The sequence below is a fragment of the Callospermophilus lateralis genome, chromosome 15 (assembly GCF_048772815.1).
Source record: "Callospermophilus lateralis isolate mCalLat2 chromosome 15, mCalLat2.hap1, whole genome shotgun sequence".
Classification (NCBI taxonomy): Eukaryota; Metazoa; Chordata; class Mammalia; order Rodentia; family Sciuridae; genus Callospermophilus; species Callospermophilus lateralis.
In genome coordinates, this window is record NC_135319.1 from 44,449,426 (window position 1) to 44,472,616 (window position 23,191).

The 23,191-nt window shown below is 37.0% G+C and overlaps 1 protein-coding gene and 1 non-coding gene across 3 annotated transcripts in view; one reads left to right on the forward strand and one right to left on the reverse strand.

Moving 5' to 3' along the window:
* The window catches only part of Micu1 (mitochondrial calcium uptake 1), a 197,754-nt gene that overhangs the window by 167,216 nt on the left and 7,347 nt on the right, over positions 1-23,191 (reverse strand). The window lies entirely within an intron of this gene.
* LOC143381670 (small nucleolar RNA SNORA51) lies at positions 10,499-10,624 on the forward strand. Its single transcript, XR_013088844.1, has one exon. It is a non-coding gene; the product is annotated as a small nucleolar RNA SNORA51 (small nucleolar RNA).

Below are 23,191 nucleotides of genomic sequence, written 5' to 3' on the forward strand. Positions count from 1 at the left end.
AAAACATTCGACAAAGTACAGCATCCCTTTATGTTCAAAACATTAGAAAAACTAGGGATAACAGGAACTTACCTCAAAATTGTAAAAGCTATATATGCAAAGCCTCAGGCTAGCATCATTCTAAACGGAAAAAAACTGAAGGCATTCCCTCTAAATTCTGGAACAAGACAGGGATGCCCTCTCTCACCACTTCTATTCAATATAGTTCTCGAAATACTGGCCAGAGCAATTAGACAGACAAAAGAAATTAAAGGCATTAAGATAGGAAAAGAACTTAAATTATCACTATTTGCAGATGATATGATCCTATACCTAGAAGACACAAAAGGGTCTACAAAGAAACTACTAGAGCTAATAAATGAATTCAGCAAAGTGGCAGGATATAAAATCAACACGCATAAATCAAAGGCACTCCTGTATATCAGCGACAAATCTTCTGAACTGGAAATGAGGAAAACCACTCCATTCACAATATCCTCAAAAAAAATAAAATACTTGGGAATCAACCTAACAAAAGAGGTGAAAGATTTATACAATGAAAACTACAGAACCCTAAAGAGAGAAATAGAAGAAGATCTTAGAAGATGGAAAAATACACCCTGTTCATGGATAGGCAGAACTAACATCATCAAAATGGCGATATTACCAAAAGTTCTCTATAGGTTCAATGCAATGCCAATCAAAATCCCAATGACATTTCTTGTGGAAATAGATAAAGCAATCATGAAATTCATATGGAAAAATAAAAGACCCAGAATAGCAAAAGCAATTCTAAGCAGGAAGTGTGAATCAGGAGGTGTAGCGATACCAGATTTCAAACTGTACTACAAAGAAATAGTAACAAAAACAGCATGGTACTGGTACCAAAACAGGCAGGTGGACCAATGGTGTAGAATAGAGGACACATAAACCAATCCACAAAATTACAATTATCTTATATTCGATAAAGGGGCTAAAAGCATGCAATGGAGGAAGGATAGCATCTTCAACAAATGGTGCTGGGAAAACTGGAAATCCATATGCAACAAAATGAAACTGAATCCCCTGCTCTTGCCATGCACAAAAGTTAACTCAAAATGGATCAAGGACCTTGATATCAAATCAGAGACTCTGCATCTGATAGAAGAAAAAGTTGGCTCCAATCTACATATTGTGGGGTCGGGCTCCAAATTCCTTAATAGGACACCCATAGCACAAGAGTTAATAACAAGAATCAACAAATGGGACTTACTTAAACTAAAAAGTTTTTTCTCAGCAAGAGAAACAGTAAGAGAGGTAAACAGGGAGCCTACATCATGGGAACAAATTTTTACTCCTCACACTTCAGATAGAGCCCTAATATCCAGAGTATACAAAGAACTCAAAAAATTAAACAATAAGATAACAAATAACCCAATCAACAAATGGGCCAAAGACCTGAACAGACACTTCTCAGAGGAGGACATACAATCAATCAACAAGTACATGAAAAAATGCTCACCATCTCTAGCAGTCAGAGAAATGCAAATCAAAACCACCCTAAGATACCATCTCACTCCAGTAAGATTGGCAGCCATTCTGACGTCAAACAACAACAAGTGCTGGCGAGGATGTGGGGAAAAGGGTACTCTTGTACATTGCTGGTGGGACTGCAAATTGGTGCGGCCAATATGGAAAGCAGTATGGAGATTCCTGGGAAAGCTGGGAATGGAACCACCATTTGACCCAGTTATTGCCCTTCTCGGACTATTCCCTGAAGACCTTAAAAGAGCGTACTACAGGGATACTGCCACATCGATGTTCATACCTGCACAATTCACAATTGCTAGACTGTGGAACCAACCCAGATGCCCCTCAATAGATGAATGGATAAAAAAAGGTGGCATTTATACACAATGGAGTACTACGCAGCACTAAGAAATGACAAAATCATTGAATTTGCAGGGAAATGGATGGCATTAGAGCAGATTATGCTAAGTGAAGCTAGCCAATCCCTAAAAAACAAATGCCAAATGTCTTCTTTGATATAATGAGAGCAACTAAGAACAGAGCAGGGAGGAAGAACAGGAGAAAAAGATTAACATTAAACAGAGACATGAGGTGGGAGGGAAAGGGAGAGAAAAGGGAAATTGCATGGAAATGGAAGGAGACCCTCATTGTTATACAAAATTACATATAAGAGGTTGTGAGGGGAATGGGAAAAAAATAAGGAGAGAAATGAATTACAGTAGATGGGGTAGAGAGAGAAGATGGGAGGGGAGGGGAGGGGGGATAGTAGAGGATAGGAAAGGTAGCAGAATACAACAGTTACTAATAGGGCATTATGTAAAAATGTGGATGTGTAACCGATGTGATTCTGCAATCTTTGTAATGCTTTGAATAACCAATAAAAAATAAATAAAATAAAAATAAATATTAAAAAGGAAAAAAATGTGGCATATTACTCAATGGAATATAACTCAGCAATAAAAGAGAATAAAATCATGGCATTTACAGATAAATGGATGGAGTTGGAGAAAATAATGCTAAGTGAAGTTAACCAATCCCAAAAAAACAAATGCCAAATGTTTTTCTCTGATATAAGGAGGCTGATTCATAGTGGAGTAGAGAGAGGGAGCATGGGAGGAATAGACAAACTCTAGATAGGGCAGAGGGGTGGGAAGGAAAGGGAGTGGGCAGGGGGTTAGAAATGATGATGGAATGTGATGATCATTATTATCCAAAGTACATGTATGAGGACATGAATTGGTGTGAATATACTTTGTATACAACAAGAGATATGAAAAAGTGTGCTCTATATGTGTAATATGAATAGCAATGCATTCCACTGTCATATATAAAAACTTAATAAAAAAAGAAAAAAAGGGGGGATCCAACATGGCGGCCGGCAGAGAGGCTGCGCATTTAATCCACTCCCAGTGATGGGATCATAAAGTCGCAAGGATAACTCTTGGATTCTACCAACGGAGATTCTCCTAGCAAAATTTCACTGAAGAGAGACCGCCCGGGAGCTACTAGGATTTTTTTGAAACGTCTGTGTGACCCGGACGAGCGGGACCCTGCCAGAAACGCGGAATTCCAAATCCAACAGCCACAATCCGCGCACCGCGGGCACAGCTGCAGATCCGTCCACCCGCCTGCAGCCAAAGTGACTGGGTCCTGCTAGACACCGAGACACAGCTTGGCAGGAAGAAGTCTTTAGCCAAACCTCCACAAGCCAGAAGCTGAGGCGAACCTGGCCGGAACAGTCCCACCCCTCCCCTCGGACACTCTGGCAAGGAGCCTGGGGCCCGCCATAGCAGAGAGGTGACGTCATCGGAATTCGGCCAGCGGAATTCCTTCCCAGCAGAATCCACTTTAGCAGGTGCCTGACTCCCCATACTGATACAAGCAGCCAGAAAACTTTATTGACTTCTCAGGGGTCGTGTCCGTAGGGAAGCAGAGGGGATCCCAGACCCCCAGCCCCACATATCACCAGCGTCAAATCCCGAGGTCTTAGCCACCAGTTTACCACAGCACTGGGGCTTAAAAGGGACACGAGGTGGGGCTGCAAGTGTAACTAGACCTTGGGGGAGTCACTTCTGGGGAACAGGACTTGGCTGGTAGACTGACAGGAGGAAGGGGGTTAAGAGCTGGAGAAGTGAAATGGCTCTGGACTGACAAGTCTGAGAGACCCCCAGGAGACGCCCTACAGAGATAGCTCTCGGCAGGTAGAGAGCAGACGCTCCGCTTGGAGGGCATAGCACCGCCTACTGGAAGAGAGGAAGGTGGATCTCTAAGACTTTATTTTGTTTTGTTTTGTTTTGTTGCTGTTGTCGATATTTTATTCTCTCCTTCTTCTCTCCCTGTTCCTTTCTCCCCTTTTCCTTCTCTCTTTCTATCCCATTTCAAGTTTTATTGTTCTTTTCATTCCCCTCTAATCTATCTCTCCCTCTATCCCTTTTTCTTTTTTTAACAGCACCCTCATTCCCCTAACCCCCAACTCTCATCCCAAGCATTACATCTTCCATTGCGTGTAATTGTCTAAATGCAAATAGGTGAATGTCTCGAGGCTGTCTATAAGACTCGTAAATACCTAGCTACTACCAACACCCTGATCCAATTGCCTGGTAGTATCCACCTTCAGTGGAGCAATCTTCTAAAGTAGCCAAGACATACTAACCATCGTACCACCAGAGCACCCAACCTAAACATATAGTCCTAAGAACAAACAGCAAAACATTATATGCATACAGAACCTAGAAGCCTTATATGAATTGAATGAATCAGCTTTAAAGTACAACAAAGCCCAACATTTCTAGGCATAATCTCCCACCACAAAAGAGAGACAACAGAGATATACAAAGCCAAAACAAATGTATAGGAGAAAGCAGTTACTAAGCAGTCAAACAGAGCTGGAAAGCAACGTGAACAATATGAAAAAACAAGGGAAAAAAGGGTTACAAACAATAGAGGACAACCTAAATATACAAGAGGACCTAGAAGAATCAGAAACATGGACAGGGAAAGAAATCAAGGCATACCTAATTCAGATGGAACGGAATATTAGAGAAGACATGAGACAGCAAATCCAAGCATTGAAAGTATATTTTGAAGAGGAACTAACCACACACATTCAATCTGCAAAGAATGAGCTTTATCAGGAGATAGAGGTGTTAAAAAAAAATCAAGCTGCAATCATAGAAATGCAAGAAACCGTAAATCAGATTAAAAGCGCTAATGAGAATATTACAAACAGACTAGATCAAGTAGAAGTCAGAACATCAGATAATGAAGACAAAGTTTATCAAATTGAAAAGAATATAGTCAACACAGAAAAGATGCTGAAATCTCACGAGCAATCTATCCAAGAGATATGGGACCTCATCAAAAGACCAAATCTGAGAGTCATTGGGATAGAAGAAGGCACAAACAATCAGTACAAAGGAATAGATAGCATACTAAGAGAGATAATACTAGAAAACTTCCCAGAGATGAAAGATAGAATGGATTGCCAAATCCTGGAAGCTTACAGGACCCCAAACATCCAAAACCATAATAGACCAACTCCAAGACACATAATTATGAAAATAGCTAACATACAGGACAAGGAGAGAATACTAAAAGCTAAGAGAGAAAGGAGGCAGATTACATTTAGGGGTAAACCAATTAGGTTAACGACTGATTTTTAATCACAGACTTTGAAAGCGAGAAGATCCTGGAACAACGTATTTCAAACACTGAAAAATAATGGATTCCAACCAAGAATACTGTATCCAGCAAAACTAAGCTTCAGATTTTACAATGAAATTAAAATATTTCACGATAAACAAAAGCTAAAAGAATTCGCAGCTAGAAAACCAGCACTGCAAAGTATGTTGAACAAAATATTACAAGAAGAGGAATTGAAAAATAGCGCCCAAAACTAACAGTGGGAGGTATCTCAGTAAAGGGGTAGAATAATAACCAAAGAGGGAAAACTAACCAATCTAAAATAAATAAATAAATAAACATGACTGGAAGTACAAACCATATTTCAATTGTAACCTTAAATGTTAATGGCTTAAATTCACCAATCAAGAGACATAGGCTAGTAACCTGGATTAAAAAAACAAATCCAACAATATGCTGCCTTCAGGAGACTCACATGATAGGAAAAGACATACACAGACTGAAGGTGAAAGGTTGGGAAAAATCATACCACTCACATGGCCCTCGGAAGCAAGCAGGAGTGGCCATTCTCATATCGAATAAAGTAAACTTCAAACCTAAGGTAATCAAAAGGGATAAAGAAGGACACTATATACTGTTAAAAGGAACCATCCACCATCAAGACATAACAATTATCAATTTGTATGCACCAAACAATGGTGCTGCAACGTTCATAAAACAAACTCTCCTCAAGTTCAAGAGTCAAACAGACCACAACACAATTATTATGGGGGACTTCAACAAACCACTCTCGCCATTGGATAGATCCTTTAGATAAAAGCTGAACAAAGAAACTATAAAACTCAATAACACAATCAATAACCTAGACTTAACCGACATATATAGAATATATCAACCATCATCAAGTGGATACACATTCTTCTCAGCAGCACATGGATCCTACTCAAAGATAGACCATATATTATGCCATAGGGCGACTCTCAGTAAATATAAAGGTGTGGAGATAATACCATGCACCATATCTGACCATAATGGAATGAAACTGGAAATCAATGATAAAACAAGGAAGGAAAAATCTTGCATCACCTGGAAAATGAACAATATGTTACTGAATGATCAATGGGTTACAGAAGATATAAAGGAGGAAATCAAAAAATTCCTAGAGATAAACGACAATACAGACACAACATACCGGAATCTATGGGACACAATGAAAGCAGTTTTAAGAGGGAAATTCATTTCTTGGAGTTCATTCCTCAAAAAAAGAAAAAACCAACAAATAAATGAACTCACACTACATCTTAAAACCTTAGAAAAAGAAGAACAAAACAACAGCAAATATAGCAGAAGACAAGAAATAATTAAAATCAGAGTGGAAATCAACGAAATTGAAACAAAAAAAACCATTGGAAAAAAAGTTGGTTCTTTGAAAAAATAAATAAGATCGACAGACCCTTAGCCATGCTAACGAAGAGAAGAAGAGAGAGAACGCAAATTACTAACATACGGGATGAAAAAGGCAATATCACAACAGACACTACAGAAATACAGAAGATAATTAAAAAGTATTTTGAAACCCTATATTCCAATAAAATAGAAGATAGTGAAGATATCGATAAATTTCTTAAGTCATATGATCTGCCCAGATTGAGTCAGGAAGACACTCACAAGTTAAACAGACCAATAACAAAAGAAGAAATTGAAGAGGCCATCAAAAGACTACCAACTAAGAAAAGCCCGAGACCGGATGGGTATACAGCAGAGTTCTACAAAACCTTCAAAGAAGAATTAATACCAATACTTTTCAAGCTATTTCAAGAAATAGAAAAAGAAGGAGCTCTTCCAAATTCATTCTATGAGGCCAACATAACCCTGATCCCAAAACCAGACAAAGACACTTCAAAGAAAGAAAACTATAGACCAATATCTCTAATGAACTTAAATGCAAAAATTCTCAATAAAATCCTGGCGAATCGAATGCAAAAGCACATCAAAAAAATTGTACACCATGATAAAGTAGGATTCATCCCTGGGATGCAAGGCTGGTTCAATATACGGAAATCAATAAATGTTATTCACCACATCAATAGACTTAAGGATAAGAACCATATGATCATCTCAATAGATCCAGAAAAAGCATTTGACAAAGTACAGCATCCCTTTAAAATGTTCAAAACACTGGAAAAACTAGGGATAACAGGAACTTACCTTAACATTGTAAAAGCTATATATGCTAAGCCTCAGGCTAACATCATTCTAAATGGAGAAAAACTGAAGGCATTCCCTCTAAAATCTGGCACTAGACAGGGATGCCCTCTCTCACCACTTCTACTCAATTTAGTTCTTGAAACACTAGCCAGAGCAATCAGACAGACAAAAGAAATTAAAGGCATTAAGATAGGAAAAGAAGAACTTAAATTATCACTATTTGCGGATGACATGATAATATACTTAACAGACCCAAAAGGGTCTACAAAGAAACTGCTAGAGTTAATAAATGAATTCAGCAAAGTGGCAGGATATAAAATCAACACGCATAAATCAAAGGCATTCCTGTATATCAGCAACAAAACTTCTGAAATGGAAATGAGGAAAACCACTCCATTCACAATATCCTCAAAAAAAATAAAATACTTGGGAATCAACCTAACAAAAGAGGTGAAAGATTTATACAATGAAAACTATAGAACCCTAAAGAGAGAGATAGAAGAAGATCTTAGAAGATGGAAAAATGTACCCTGTTCAGGATAGGCAGAACTAACATTATCAAAATGGCGATATTACCCAAAGTTCTCTACAGGTTTAATGCGATGCCAATCAAAATCCCAACGGCATTTCTTGTAGAAATAGATAAAGCAATCATGAAATTCATATGGAATAACAAAAGACCCAGAATAGCAAAAACAATTCTAAGCAGGAAGTGTGAATCTGGAGGTATAGCGATACCAGAGTTCAAACTGTATTACAGAGCAATAGTAACAAAAACAGCGTGGTACTGGTACCAAAACAGGCAGGTGGATCAATGGTACAGAATAGAGGACACAGAAACCAATCCACAAAATTAAAACTTTCTTATATTTGATAAAGGGGCTAAAATCATGCAATGGAGGAAGGATAGCATCTTCAACAAATGGTGCTGGGAAAATTGGAAATCCATATGCAACAAAATGAAACTGAATCCCTTTCTCTCACCATGCACAAAAGTTAACTCAAAATGGGTCAAGGAGCTTGATATCAAATTAGAGACCCTGCACCTGATAGAAGAAAAAGTTGGCTCCGATCTACATATTGTGGGGTCAGGCTCCAAATTCCTTAATAGGACGCCTATAGCCCAAGAGTTAATAACAAGAATAAACAAATGGGACTTACTTAAACTAAAAAGTTTTTTCTCAGCAAGAGAAACAATAAGAGAAGTAAATAGGGAGCCTACATCCTGGGAACAAATCTTTACTCCCCACACTTCAGATAGAGCCCTAATTTCCAGAATATAGAACTCAAAAAATTAAACAATAAGATAACAAATAACCCAATCAACAAATGGGCCAAGGACCTGAACAGACACTTCTCAGAAGAGGACATACAATCAATTAATAAGTACATGAAAAAATGCTCACCATCTCTAGCAGTCAGAGAAATGCAAATCAAAACCACCCTAAGATACCATCTCACTCCAGTAAGACTGGCAGCCATTAGGAAGTCAAACAACAACAAGTGCTGGCGAGGTTGTGGGGAAAAGGGTACACTTGTACATTGCTGGTGGGACTGCAAATTGGTGCGGCCAGTATGGAAAGCAGTATGGAGATTCTTGGGAAAGCTGGGAATGGAACCACCATTTGAACCAGCTATCGCCCTCCTCGGACTATTCCCTGAGGACCTTAAAAGAGCATACTATAGGGATACTGCCACATCAATGATCATAGCTGCACAATTCACAATAGCTAGACTGTGGAACCAACCTAGATGCCCTTCAATAGATGAATGGATAAAAAAAATGTGGCATCTATACACAATGGAGTATTATGCAGCACTAAAAAATGACAAAATCATGGAATTTGCAGGGAAATGGATGGGATTAGAGCAGATTATGCTAAGTGAAGCTAGCCAATCCTTAAAAAACAAATGCCAAATGTCTTCTTTGATTTAAGGAGAGCAACTAAGAACTGAACAGGGGGAAAGAGCATGAGGAAAAGATTAACATTAAACTGAGACGAATGAAGGGAGGGAAAGGGAGAGGGAAGGGAAATTGCATGGAAATGGAAGGAAAACCACATCGTTATACGAAATCACATATATGAGGTTGTGAGGGGAAAGGGGGGGGAGGGAGAGAACGGAACAACAACAGATGAGGTAGAGAGGGAAGATGGGAGGGGAGAGGAGGGGGGATAGTAGGGGATAGGAAAGACAGCAGAATACAACAGTCACTAATATGGCATTATGTAAACATTATGAATGTATAACTGATGTGATTCTGCAATTTGCATTTGGGGTAAAAATGGAAAAGCATAACTCACATGAATCAAATGTATGAAAGATGGAAAAAAAAAAAAAAAAAAGGACAAAGCCCTTATGGTTTCACACATCAATTCAAACAAATCTTTAAAGATGAAAAATGACTAAAAGCACTTGAAATGAAACAAGACTTCCTAATTCCTTCTATAAAGCAAATATAATATTGACATCATTCCCTGAAAAATACAGTAGAAAAAGAAGAATTATATAACAAAGTCAGTTATGAATATTAATGCAAAGATATGAAATAAAAAATCTGCCAACAGAATCTAACAACAAGATTTTAAAATTAATAAACTAACACAGTGGGATTTTTTCCAAATGTATTGTTTCTTCAAAATTAAGAATATTGTTGGGCTGGGTTGTGGCTCAGTGGTAGAGCACTCGCCTAGCATGTGCAAGGCCCTGGGTTCGATCCTCACACCACATAAAAATAAATAAATAAACAAAATAAAGGTATTGTGTAAAACTAAAAATAAAAATTAAAAAACTAAGAATATTGTTAATAACATATACCACATTAATAGGTCTAAGAAAAGAATCATGATTATCTCCATAGATGCTAAAAAAAGACCTCAAAGTTGTACACTTAATCCACTCAACACAGGCAAGAGCAATTGGATAGTCATGTGCAAATAATGAATCTTGACCCTGACAACGCACTACATATAAAAATTTACTTAAAGTGGAACACAGACCTAAACGTAAAACCTAAAGTTTTAAAGTTTCCAGAAGAAAAACTTAGTAAACTCCCATTAGTCAGATAGTTATTGAATATAACACAAGAACAAATGAAAGAAGAAAAAAAAAGAATTACTGTAAGAGAAAAAAATTGACATTTGGATTACATCAAAATTTAAATCTTTTGGACTTACCACACACAGGCTGTGTTCTTACACTGACTGTATAGAAAGAAGAGGCCTAGACCACATACACCTCAGCCCAGGCCCTGTGCCTGGTCTGTATTTTCAAAAGGGAAAAATGGAGAATCTAAAAAAATAAAATAAAAATGTTTCCTCTTTTTTCTCCCTTCTTAGGTCCTGAGGATTGAGCCCAAGGGTGCTCTACTACTGAGTTACATCCCCGGCCCCTCATACTTTTTATTTTTTGACAAGGTCTCACTAAATTGCCAGGCTGGCCTTGAATTTGTGATCCTCTTGCCTCAGCCTCTCAAGTAGCTGAGATTAGGGCAGGTGCCACCTTGCCTGGCAAATCTTTTCCTCTTAAAAGAGATTGTTATGAGGGGACAAGGTTGTGGCTCAGTGAAAGAACGCTCGCCTACCACGTGCAAGGCCCTGGATTTGATCCTCAGTACCACATAAAAATAAATAAATGAAATAAAGGCATTGACAACTACAACTAAAAAATAAATACTTAAAAAATAAATTGTTATGAAATTTTAATGCCTACTACAAGGAGAAAATATTGGCAAAATACATATCTGACATAGGACTTTTAGCAGAATATACAAAGAACCTTTTCAATTTAAGATACACAATCCCATTTTTTAAAATGGACAAAGGTAAAGCCAAGTGTAGTGGCACACTACCTGGGAAGCTGAGGCAGAAGGGTCACTTGAGCCCAGGAGTTTGAGACCAGATTGGGCAACAGAGCAATATTCCATCTCAAAAAAAAAAAAAAAGTGATAAAAGTAGACAATGGCTTCAACAGACATTTGACTTTATAAAAGATAAGTGGATATCAAATAACTATAGCACATGGAAAGAGGCTCAGTGAACTGCAAATTAAAACCAAAATGAGATGTCAATGCATATCACTTCAGGGGCAAAATACTGACAAGGATTTGGAGCAACTGGGACTCTCATACACTGCTAATAGGAAAGTAAAATGTACAATAATGGAAATACTTTGGCTCAAAACTTAACTCCTCAAAATTTTAAACAAAAAACTAACATATGATTAAATCATTCCACCTTAGGTTAATTATTAGAAAAACATACACTCAGACCACTATTTGAACTAATAAACTCAGCAAACTAGAAGGATACAAAGTCAAAAAGCAAAAATGAATTGTATTTTTATACAATAGCAATAAACAATCAGAAAAGAAAATTAGAAAAATAATTCCACTTATGATAGCACCAAAAAGAGCAAAATACTTAGGAACTGACTTAGGAGATGAAACACTTGTACAACGAAAACTTCAAAACATTCCTAAACAGTATTAAAGACTATTTAAATGAATGGAAATGCATGCCATGCTCACCAACTGCAGACTTAGCACTGTTAAAATACCATAGTAGCCAAGGTGATCTACACATTCAATGTAACCTCAACTCCATTGACATTTTCTGAAGAAATAGAAAAGCCCATCCTAAAATTCATTACCTATTTCAGGAGACTGAAAAAGAAAACAATCTTGAAAAAGAGTAATAATGCAAGAGGACTTAACACTTCCTGATTTCAAAACTAACTACAAAGCTACAGTAATCAAAACAGTAGAACACTGGTATAAAGCTCTTTAGAAAAGAATATAGAGCCCTGAAACAAGCCCTTATATATATGGTTATGATTTCTGACAAGGATGCCAAGACCATTTAATAAGGACTGTCTTTTCAACAAAAGATGCTGGAAAAACTGCGCATTTATATGCAAAAGAATGAAGCTAGAGGAGGTGGGGATATAGCTCAGTTGATATAGTGCTTACCTGGGATACACAAGGCCCTGGGTTTAATCCTCAGCACCACAAATAAACAAAGCTGGAACCTTACCTAACATTATAAAAAAATGAACTCAAAATGATCAAAAACCTAAATATAAGACCTAAAATCATAAAACTCTTAGAAGAAAACAGAGGGCAAAAGCTTTATGACATTGGATTTGGCAATAATTCCTAGGATATGACACCAAAGACATAGAAAATAAAATATAGACAAATTGGACTTACGAAAATTTAAAAACTTTGTGCATCAAAAGACATTATTAATAGACTAAAAACAAAACCACAGAATGGGATAAAATATTTGCAAATCCTGTATCTGATAAGGAATTAATGTGCAGAATATATAATGAACTCATAAAAATTAACAATAATAAAAACAACCATATTAAAAAATAGACAAAAGACTTATATGGTTATTTCTATAAAGTACACAAATGGCCAATAAGCACATTAAAAAATGTTCATGGGGGAGGGGTTGTGGCTCAGTGGTAGAGTGTTTGCCAAGCATGTGTGAGGCTCTGGGTTCAATTCTCAACATCGCATATAAATAAATAAAATAAAGATCCATTGACAACCAAAAAAAATTTTTTTAAATGCTCACATTACTAATCATTTGTGAGATGCAAATCAAAACTGCATAAAGACACCACCCCACATACATTAGGTTGGCTAATATTAAGAAAACAACAAGTGTTATGGGGAAATAGAGAAAATGGAACCTTTCCACACTGTTGGTAGAAAATGTAAAATAGCATATCTCTGTGGAAAAAAAAAAAATGTGGCAGTTACTCACAAAGTTAAAAACAGAACTGCCATATAACCCAGCAATTCTACCTCTGGGGATTTATTCAGAGGAATTGAAAGCAAAGTCTCTATACATCTATGTTCATAACAGCACTGTTCAGCTACAACATGGAAGCAACCCAAGTACCCATTGATGGATGGATGGATAAGCAAATGTTATATATACACACAACGAAATATAAAGTGGTCTTAAAGAGAAAGGAAATTCTGAGGTGTTAATGAATCTTGATGTCATTAAATAAACTAAAGCAGCCACAAAAACCCAACACTATATGATTCCACTCATGTGAGGTACTCAAAGAAGTCAGAATTATAGAGAGAAGAAGTAAAATAGTGGTTTCCAGGTGGTTGGGGAGATGGGAATGAGATATTATTTTATAATGAGTACAAAGGTTCGGTTTCACCAGAAACAAAAAACCTATTATAGCTAGGCAGGGAAGCATAATCCTGTAGTCCCAGGTACTCAGGAGGCTGAAGCAAGAGAACCACAAGTTCAAGGTCAGTTTGTACAATTAAGCATCACTCTGCCTCAAAAATAAAAGGCTGGGGATGTAACTCAGTAGTAAAGTGTTGAGAGCCACAGCCGAAGGGGCCCCAGCAAACTTTCAGACTGCCAGCTGATGATTGGCTCACAGCAGCCCTAGCAACATCTAGCTGATTGGCTCCTCTGCGGTGATACTCATTGGAGATGCTCATTGAGCTGTTTCCCCACCCTTTCAGACTACCAGCTGATGATTGGCTCACAGCGGCCCCAGCAACATCTAGCTGATTGGCTCCTCTGTGGTGATGCTCATTGGGCTGTTTCCCTGCCCTTTCAGGCCACGGAGCTGCTCATTGGGGGACTTTTTTGGCTCCGCCCACGCAACCCAGCCAATCGGCCTCAAGAGCAGGAGGATTGTGGGAGGTGGAGAGGCTGGTGGTAGGGAGAGTGGCTTGTGGGAAGCCGGTGGTTGCAGTTGGGTTCTGAGGGTTTTTCCTGAGGAGCTGTTTTGTTTGGTGTGTGTGGTTCTAAAAATAAAGTTAGTTTCTTTTGACAAGTGGCTCCTGAATTGTGCCCAGCCAGACTGCGGCAATAAAGTGCTTGCCTTGTTTAGGCCCTGGATTCAATTCCCAGTACCACAAAAATAAACAAATAAGTTGTGGAGACGGATGATGGTAATGCTTGCACATTACAAATGTATTTAATAACACTGAACTATTCTTTTAAAAATGGTTTACATGTAAACTTTGTATGTATTTTTATCACTATTTAAAAAAATATTAATGGAGTTACCCACATGGAATTGGGACAAACAGGTTAGAAAGAATTGGGGGATAAGGTATAGTAGAAGAGAAGCTGGAGGAATAACACTTTTCTGACTCTCAGAACCATGGTAACGTTTTACATGCCTACCATCTATTAGTGTTCCTTAAGGATAATTTCTCCTATGATTAAACTCAAAATCATATTATGGCAGATTTAAATTTTCTTCATGTCTTCTGATGCAAATCAGAATTCTACCCCAATATGTGGTATGCTGGCATTTGAGGAAAGAACAGGTGTTCCCTTTTTGATGTGTTCCTACTCACCTCCCCTGAAGCAGGCCAAAAGAGGGTTTAGGTACAGCTCAGTGGTAAAGCACTTGCCTAGCTTGCACAAGTCCCTCTTTCCAGAGGATTCCTCCATACACCTTGAAGAAATGAGCAGAAGACCGGGATGCCAAGAAAACTCTCAAACAGGCTTTGTTAAGTCCCCCACAATTCATTATAATTAAATCATATCACCTTTGTCCAATTATAATTGTGCATTACTGACAACTCGTCATCAAACCAAATATAAAAATACACATATTTCCTTGTGTTTTTTTTTTTGGGGGGGGGTGTCATAATTTCTAAAGGCTCCTGTGTCATGTAAATTTTACAATACGAAATGCATATGCTTCTCTTTTTATTTGTCTATCCTTTGTTATAGGGGCTATAATCACAAACCTTACAATGAGTAAGAAAAAGTTGTTACTTTTTCTTCCCTTCAGTAATATATAAGCAACATATGTCACCATGTTATTTTGACCAGCTGGTAAAATATCTTGAAGAAAAATTTGAGTGGTAGGAAAATTGCCTTTAGGGAATGGGACCACAAACGTCAAACCCCAAAGGAATTAAAGGAGGGGGACAATAAAAAGGAAATTCTCCTGTTACATCTTTACTTTTCCTTCTTTACTAATATAGAAACATATTCCAGTATCTTGTACCTTACTTGACCCAAATCCTCTTACAGCTACAGGACCATTTCTATACTTCTCTCACCCCAAAACTTATAGAATGGAGTTTTTACAGCTGTTTCTCCTTGTATTCTATTCTCTTTAACAAGCTCCAGTGAGATTTCCAGCCTCATTAATTTACTGAATTTATTCTTACTATAAACCCAGTAATTTTCATTTTGCCAGGTCCTGGTCAGTTTTCTGTCCTGATCTTATCTGCTCTTAAGTAGGTTGAAAAGACGGTTACTCCTTCATCCTCAATATGCAGTCATGCACAGCATAACAACATTTGGTCAAGGACTGACCAGATATAGATATTTGAGATAGATATTTAGTTAGAGATAGATATTTAGTTAGAGCCACAGAGAGAAAACTAAATCTCTAAAGGAGAAATGGTCCAGTTGGAATGTAGAATAGGTGGCTTGTGAACAACTCAAAAGTTGGACAAAGTGGCTTAAGGAACAAAAATGTATGAGTGCCCTAAACAACCCATAAGTAAACCAAATTTGTCACTTTCCAGTTCCCTGTGAGTTTTCAGGAATTAAGCAGAGCAGGAACAAGACCTCAATAGAAAGAAACCATTAACCTCATTAAGCCAGGAGCCAACATTTGACTGAACTATGACCCTGAGACCCTATCATCTGATCAACCACCCCACCATAAGAGATGCTGATGTAAGCTAAAGCCTACATACCAGAAGAGACCCTCCTAAAGGGGAAACACTGTTTTGCTCAATATTTCCCAGTTCCAAAGTCCAGTACCTTTGAATAATATATATTCTAACTGGTTATGGACCCTAATAGAATTTTAAGGCCTGGCAGATACATCTTACTATTAAGATGGTCCACATTCTGACAATGTATATCTTTGCTTTTAACTTTCTGATAAAGCTCTTCTTCTCTCTGCTAAAACCTAACTCATCCTTAAATTCTTTTCTACACCATGGTCAAGAGCCTGGAAGGTTGGAATAGAGGTCTCTTCTGCTTTTAAAGAGATTCACTTATGGTAACACTTCCATAAGACTATATGCTTAATAAAGTCACAGCTCTTAGTTTATATAAGTATATTCTATTGACGTTCACACAACAATTGTCAAGTGACACATTTCTCAGAATGTATTCTTGTAGATTACATATGCTTGCTATGAGACTACATTCTCTTGATTTTATACCTATTTCTCTGGTATTCTTTCCTGAATACCCTCTAAATGTTAGAATATAGGAATTATAATCTTCTCTTTTTACCCTCTCATCCTAGACAATGTCCTAATAGCCTATGGTTTTAAATGCCATTTATATGCTAAAAATTCCCAAAACGTTATCTCCAGCTTGTGCTTTCCACATAGATCTAAACAGTATATTTAACTTCCTACACAGCAACAGTCTAAGTTAGCTTAGCCCAAAACAGAACTTTCGATTTCTATCAATTCATACCTATTCCATGCATCTCATTAAATCATAACACAATCGAGTTACTCAAGCCCAAAATTGGGAGTGAGTTGATTTTTTCCTTCCTAAACTCTCAAGCAGAATCTATCAGGAAGCACTTTGGGGTCTGTTTCACAATGGCATGTCAATCCAGAAAATTTCTATTTCCACTTTAACAATGAAGTCCATACCACAATCCTATTAAGCTTAGATTTTTCCAATTGCTTCCTAAGTGGTCTCCTTGTTTTAATTCTCTATATTAGCCAGAGTAATCTTTTTAAAATACAAATCAGACATGTAGAGAATAGGCAGATCTATGGTCAGAAAGTGGATTAATGGTTGCATAGGGTAAGCAGGTGGAAAGTTAATAGAAAACGAGTGGTAAGTGCTAATGAGTTCTAGGGTTCTTTTTGAGGTAATGAAAATGTTCTAAAATTGATTCTGGTGATGGTTACATGCCTCTGTGAATCTATGAAAAGTTTCTAAAGTTCTTTAGGTGAATTCTGTCTCAGTAAAGCTGTTAATAAGTGTAAATAGGATCATATGATTCTCCTAATAAGCAATTAAATTGAGATTAAAAAACAACTGACACTGAATCTACAGTCTATAAAAGGTAGGTCAGAATTTGCAGCTTGAACCTAACTAGGTCAACTGACTACTAAAGAGAGAAAGGGGAGAAAAAAAACTTCCTAGGAATTATACAATATCTTCATCGTCAAAGTATGATATTCTAGGAGAATTCTTTGTCCAGAGATCTGTCCTTTAAAAAAAAAATTAAGAAAAATGAAAAATGCTTAAGGTTCTTCATATGGAAGAATAACCACATAGGAGAAAAACCTGAAAAATCAGGAATAAAGAAAGAGCAACAAATTGATTTGCATCACTTCTTAGAATTTTGCTGTGATTTTTATTTTTGTTCCTGTAGGGGAGGAAAATAATTTTCTCCTCTACCTTTCATGAGTTCTTGGATGGAACAAAAGAAAAATAAAGTTTTAAAACATGTATAACACTGTATACATGGTAAATAACCCAGAGATTAGTAAATTTCTAGGGCAAATCTCAAAAGGTTTGTCTTAGATTTCAGGAGAACAAAGAAAGAAATTTTGGGGAGATAACCAGTCAAGATGAGATGGCCAGGGCTGAGGCCCCGGGTTCAATCCCCAGCACCTGGGGGAAAAAAAAGGTGGTAGTAGGCAGGGAATGGCCCGGAAAAACACAAGGATAAATTTAAACGCATTTTAAAATAGATGCTTTTTCCACTGATAAGTCTCTAATGAATTAATTATCATCTCTTTTTTCTTGGTGTATCCTATAAATGTAAATTTCTTACTAAAGGTTTACTAAATTTTCAAAGCCTCTCATATATCTTTAGTTTCTCAAAATAATCCTTATGATAGAAGGGCATATTTTGAAGTGACATTCTGGTCTCCTACAGTCATATTTTGGGGTGACATGTCTTGAATCCCATCATTTCTCTGTACATAATATGCCATTTTTCCTCTGAGTACTTATTACTTGGCACATGGTAGCCTGTAGTAAGGAGGTGGGATGGGTTCTGTGTTGTCCTGTAGCATCAGTTTTTAGCAGGGATATTATATCACTGAGTCTGGTGAATGGGGCCTTCTCAGTGGCCCTCCCTTTCCTTGGAATGTAGACTTCTGATGATCTGGGCTTCTGCCTCTCCCTCAGGGGTAAAGGATTTATTTTTCTTTTGTCTTCTAACTCAAAGAATCTTCTTCTTTCTCTGAGGTGACAAAAGTTTTCTATCTTTCCCCAGTGGCTTAAGGTTTTTGTTATTTAGGGGAAAGATCTGAAAAGAGCTTATTGTTTTTCCCATTGTAGTGGATGCTCCCCTGTAATGGGCTTATAAAATAGCTTTCTTTGTCTCCTTCTCTTCCCTCAATCTTTTTTAAAATTGTATGTATTTATGGTGTGCAACATTATGTTTTGGTATGCTTATGCATAGTGGAATGATTCCTCAAACTCACTGGTGAGTTCCTCATTGAGCGCCATTGAAAAGAGCCTGTGAGTGGCTGTAACTTTCTATGTGTTTAGGATTCCAGAAATTCTATAAATCTACTTCCCACTTAGCCTTTGGCAATCTTTGAGATATTTTAGCTGGATTTTAGGTATTTACCCTAGAAAAATGAAAAAACATGTTCACATGAAAACTTAAAAATGAATGTTCACAGAAGGTCTATTCATAGTTACATAAAAATATGTTCAGTATCATTTGCCATTAGCAAAATGTAAGCTAAAACTACTATGAGACCATTACATACCTATCTCAATGCCAAAAAGAAAAATACCATATTTCACCACATAATTGTCTGAGATACAATGCCATGGTTTTTTTGTTTGTTTTTGCAAAAAAGTTGCACACAACCATTATGTGAAGCTTTAAAAAAAAAAAGTGCCAGTGCCATACTTAAAAAATTTTACTATAGTGCTGCAAAGTATGAACTTAACAAAATTTAATCTTCTGAAAAAAAAAATTATCTTCTGTGTCGAAAGATCCTGCACCACCATCATTGGTTTTGTTATCTGATGTGCTGTCTTCAGCAGAACTCATGTAAGATATGTTTACCATTAGTACTGCAGCACTCTAAACAAACCACAGGAGGGTCTTTGGAAATACACTCACAACGCCATGTGTACTAAAAATTCTAGGCATGTACACAGAACAATATTATTCCGCCTTAAAAAAGGAAGGAAAGTGCTACAACATGGATGAATCCTGAGGTCATTATACTAAGTCAAGTCAGATACAAAAGGACAAAACTATATGATTCCATTTATATGAGGTACCTAAAATAATCAAATTCGTGGAGATAGAAAGTATTATTATTACCAAGAACTAAGAAGAGGGGTAGTGAGAAGTTATTGTTTAAAGGGTAGAAGTTCTACTAGGAATGATGAAAAAGTTCCAAAAATGGATAGTGGTGATGGTTGCACAAAATGGTGAATATCCAAAGCTACTGAATTGTATACTTAAGCAGTCAAGATAGTAAATTTTACATTATGTATACTTTAATGCTATTTAAAAAAGAAAATCCAGGGGCTGGGGTTGTGGCTCAATGGTAGAGCGCTCGCTTGCCTTGCATGTGTGAAGCCCTGGGTTTGATTCTTGGTATCACATACAAATAGAGATAGGGCAGAGGGGTGAGAGGGAAAGGGAGGGGGCTGGGAGTTAGCAAGGATAGTGAAATGTGATAGATATCATTATCCAAAGTACAGTATGAAGACACGAATTGGTGTCAACATACTTTATATACAACCAGAGATAAGAAAAATTGTGCTGTGTAAGTATAATGAGAATTGTGATGCATTCCACTGTCATTTTTTTAAAAAATCAATAAAAAAATTCATCATCAACAACTAATAAAAATATTTTTTTTAAAGAAAATCCGGGCTGGGGTTATGGCTCAGTGGTAGAGCGCTCACCTTGCACGTGTGAAACCCTGGGTTCGATCCTCAGCACCACATAAAAATAAATAAACAAAATAAAGATATTGTGACCATGTATAACAAAAAAACTATTAAAAAAGAAAAAAAAAAGAAAATTCAATCTAGTCTAAAAAGCTTATTATGATCTTATTATGACTGGACAGAAATTTCCCAAGGTAGTAAAATTAGAATTTAATAAAAAGGCTGTTATATTGGGCTGGGGTTGTGGATCAAGCGGTAGCGTGCTCACCTGGCATGCATGTGGCCCGGGTTTGATCCTCAGCACCACATACAAACAAAGATGTTGAGTCCGCAGAAAACTAAAAAGTAAATATTAAAAAATTCTCTCTCTCTCTCTCTCTCTCTCTTTTTTTTTTAAAAAAAAAAAAGCCAGCCATAGCAATTTAGCTAGGCACTAAGCAACTCACTAACCCTGTCTCTAAATAAAATACAAAATAGGGCTGGGGATGTGGCTCAGTGGTCAAATGTCCCTGAGTTCAATCCCTGGTTGCCCCCACCCCAAAAAAGGTAAAGTCAACTGAAGTGTTGATTAATGGACAAATGGATAAGCAAAACAGTGTGTGTGTGTGTGTGTGTGTATTAAATATTATTCAGCCTTCAAAAAGAAGGAAATTCTGGCCTATGCTACAAAATGGATGAATTCTGAAGCCATATGCTAAGTGAAATAAGCATAACAAAAATAGAAATATTGTGTGGTTTCCCTTATGTGAAGTACCTAGAGTACTCAAATCATATAGACAGAAAGTATAATGGAGATTGTCAGAGGTTAGAAGAGAGGGGATGGTGGGAGTTGGTGTTTTAATCAGTATGGCATTTCAGTTTGGGACAAAGTTCTGGAAATTATTGGCACTGATAGTTATATGATAACATGAATGTACTTAATGTCATTTACATTAATTAACTATTTAAAAGATGAATTTTCTAAATTATGGTAAAACATACATAAAATTACCATTTTAACTACTTTTGTGTGTGGCTGTGCACACATGCATTCAATTACTGGGGATTGAACCCAGAGTGCTGAGCTACATCCCCAATCCTTTTTTTTTAAGCTTATTTTATTTTTTTAGTTATCAGTGGACCTTTTTTTTATTTATTTATATGTGGTGCTGAAAATTGAACCCAGTGCTTCACACATGCCAGGCAATTGCTCTATCACAGAGTCACAACTCCAGCTCCCCCAATCCTTTTTTTCTTAAAGACAGGGTCTTGCTAAATTGCTAAGGTTAGCCTCAAATCTGTGATTCTCTTGCCTCAGCCTCCCAGATTGCTGGGATTACAGATATACAGCACCATGTCCAACTCATTTTAACCACTTTTAAGCATAAAATTAAGTGGCATTATATACATTCACCATGTTGTACAAAAACAGCATAACCCTAACTTCTGCAGAGAAGAGGACAATTACAGTGTATCCTTTCTCAAATAGTGGATTTGTCTGATTGCTTCTTTATAGTCAGGTTTAAGTTGTTTATTTCTTTTTACTTTCTTCAAACAAGAAGTTACATATAGGATGGGCATGGTGGCAGGGACAGGAGGATTGCAAGTTCAGCTTCAGCAATTTAGCAAAGCTCTGAGCAACTCAGCAAGACCCTGTCTCTAATAAAATACAAAAAGGGCTGAGGATGTGGCTCAGTGGTTAAGTGCCCCTGGGTTCAATCCCTGATACCAAAGAAGAAGAAGAAGAAGAAACATCCAAAAGTTCCATCAAAGTCTAAGTAATTTAGTTAGAATTCTGAAAAGATTATTTTGTATACTTCATGAGCCTTGGTTTAGATTTTCTTCTCTAATATCTAATCTGCCATTATTTCCATCAAATACATTTTTCATCTCAAATATTATTATAGCTTACATCTCTATAAATTCAGTGTGGGTCTTTTTATATCTTCTCTGCTTAGCATTTTTAATCTTTCTTCTGGTTACCTGAGCATATATAATACACTACTAAAAAAAAAAACAGCCATTCTAATGTGTGGGGGTAAATTTTATTATGTTCTAAAACTATTTAATGTCCCTCTCTACTAATCCTCTTTGTCACTTCTTATTTGTTTTTTATTTTTTTTTCTCATCATTATGTCATATTTTCCTGCTTCTTTGTATACCTAGTAATTTCTGATTGGGTGCGAGACAATGTGAATTTAACCTTGTATGCTGGACATTTCTGTATTCCTGTAACTATAATTGAGCTTTCTTCTGGGGCAAGATTAAGTTACCTGGAGACAATTTGACCCTTCCAGATCCTGCTTTTTCGTTTTGTCAGACTAGGCCAGAATAACACTTAGTTTATAGCTAATTTACCCTACCTATGAAGGTAAAAACCTTTCAGAGTCTACACGGGCACCAGACACCCTCAATTAGGGGAAACCACTATGCTTTGCCTGGGTTCTCTCTTCCTCCTCTACAGCTGACACACTCTTCCAGGCAGCAAGCCAGAGCAATCACAGACCTCATCTTGTTTGTTTGCCAACTCTCAGGCATCACTCTTTTTGTATGATGTCAAAAATCTAGAAAATCACTGTTTTCATCTGGTTAGTTTTGTTACTGTTTTTGTTTTTTGGGTTTTTTTTTTTTTTTTTTTTTTGATTGTTTGTTTTTTGACAGTATGGAGTATAGAACCAAGGACTCTGGATGCTAAACTACACTCCACTCATTTATTTTATTTTACTTTTCACTTTAAGAAAGAGTCTTGCTAAATTACCCAGCTGGCCTCAAATTCTGTGATCCTCCTGACTCAGCCTCCTGAGTAGTTGGGACTACAGGTGTGCATTAGTGTCACAGATTTTTATCTGCTTTTTAAATAATTTCACACAGGAAATAGTTGAAGACCTGAGAAAATTAACAAGACCTCTTATTTGAAATGCATTACAATAGAATCCACCTGATAATTTGTTTGGTTTTAGAGATGGGGCATCTTACTTTGTTGCCAATAG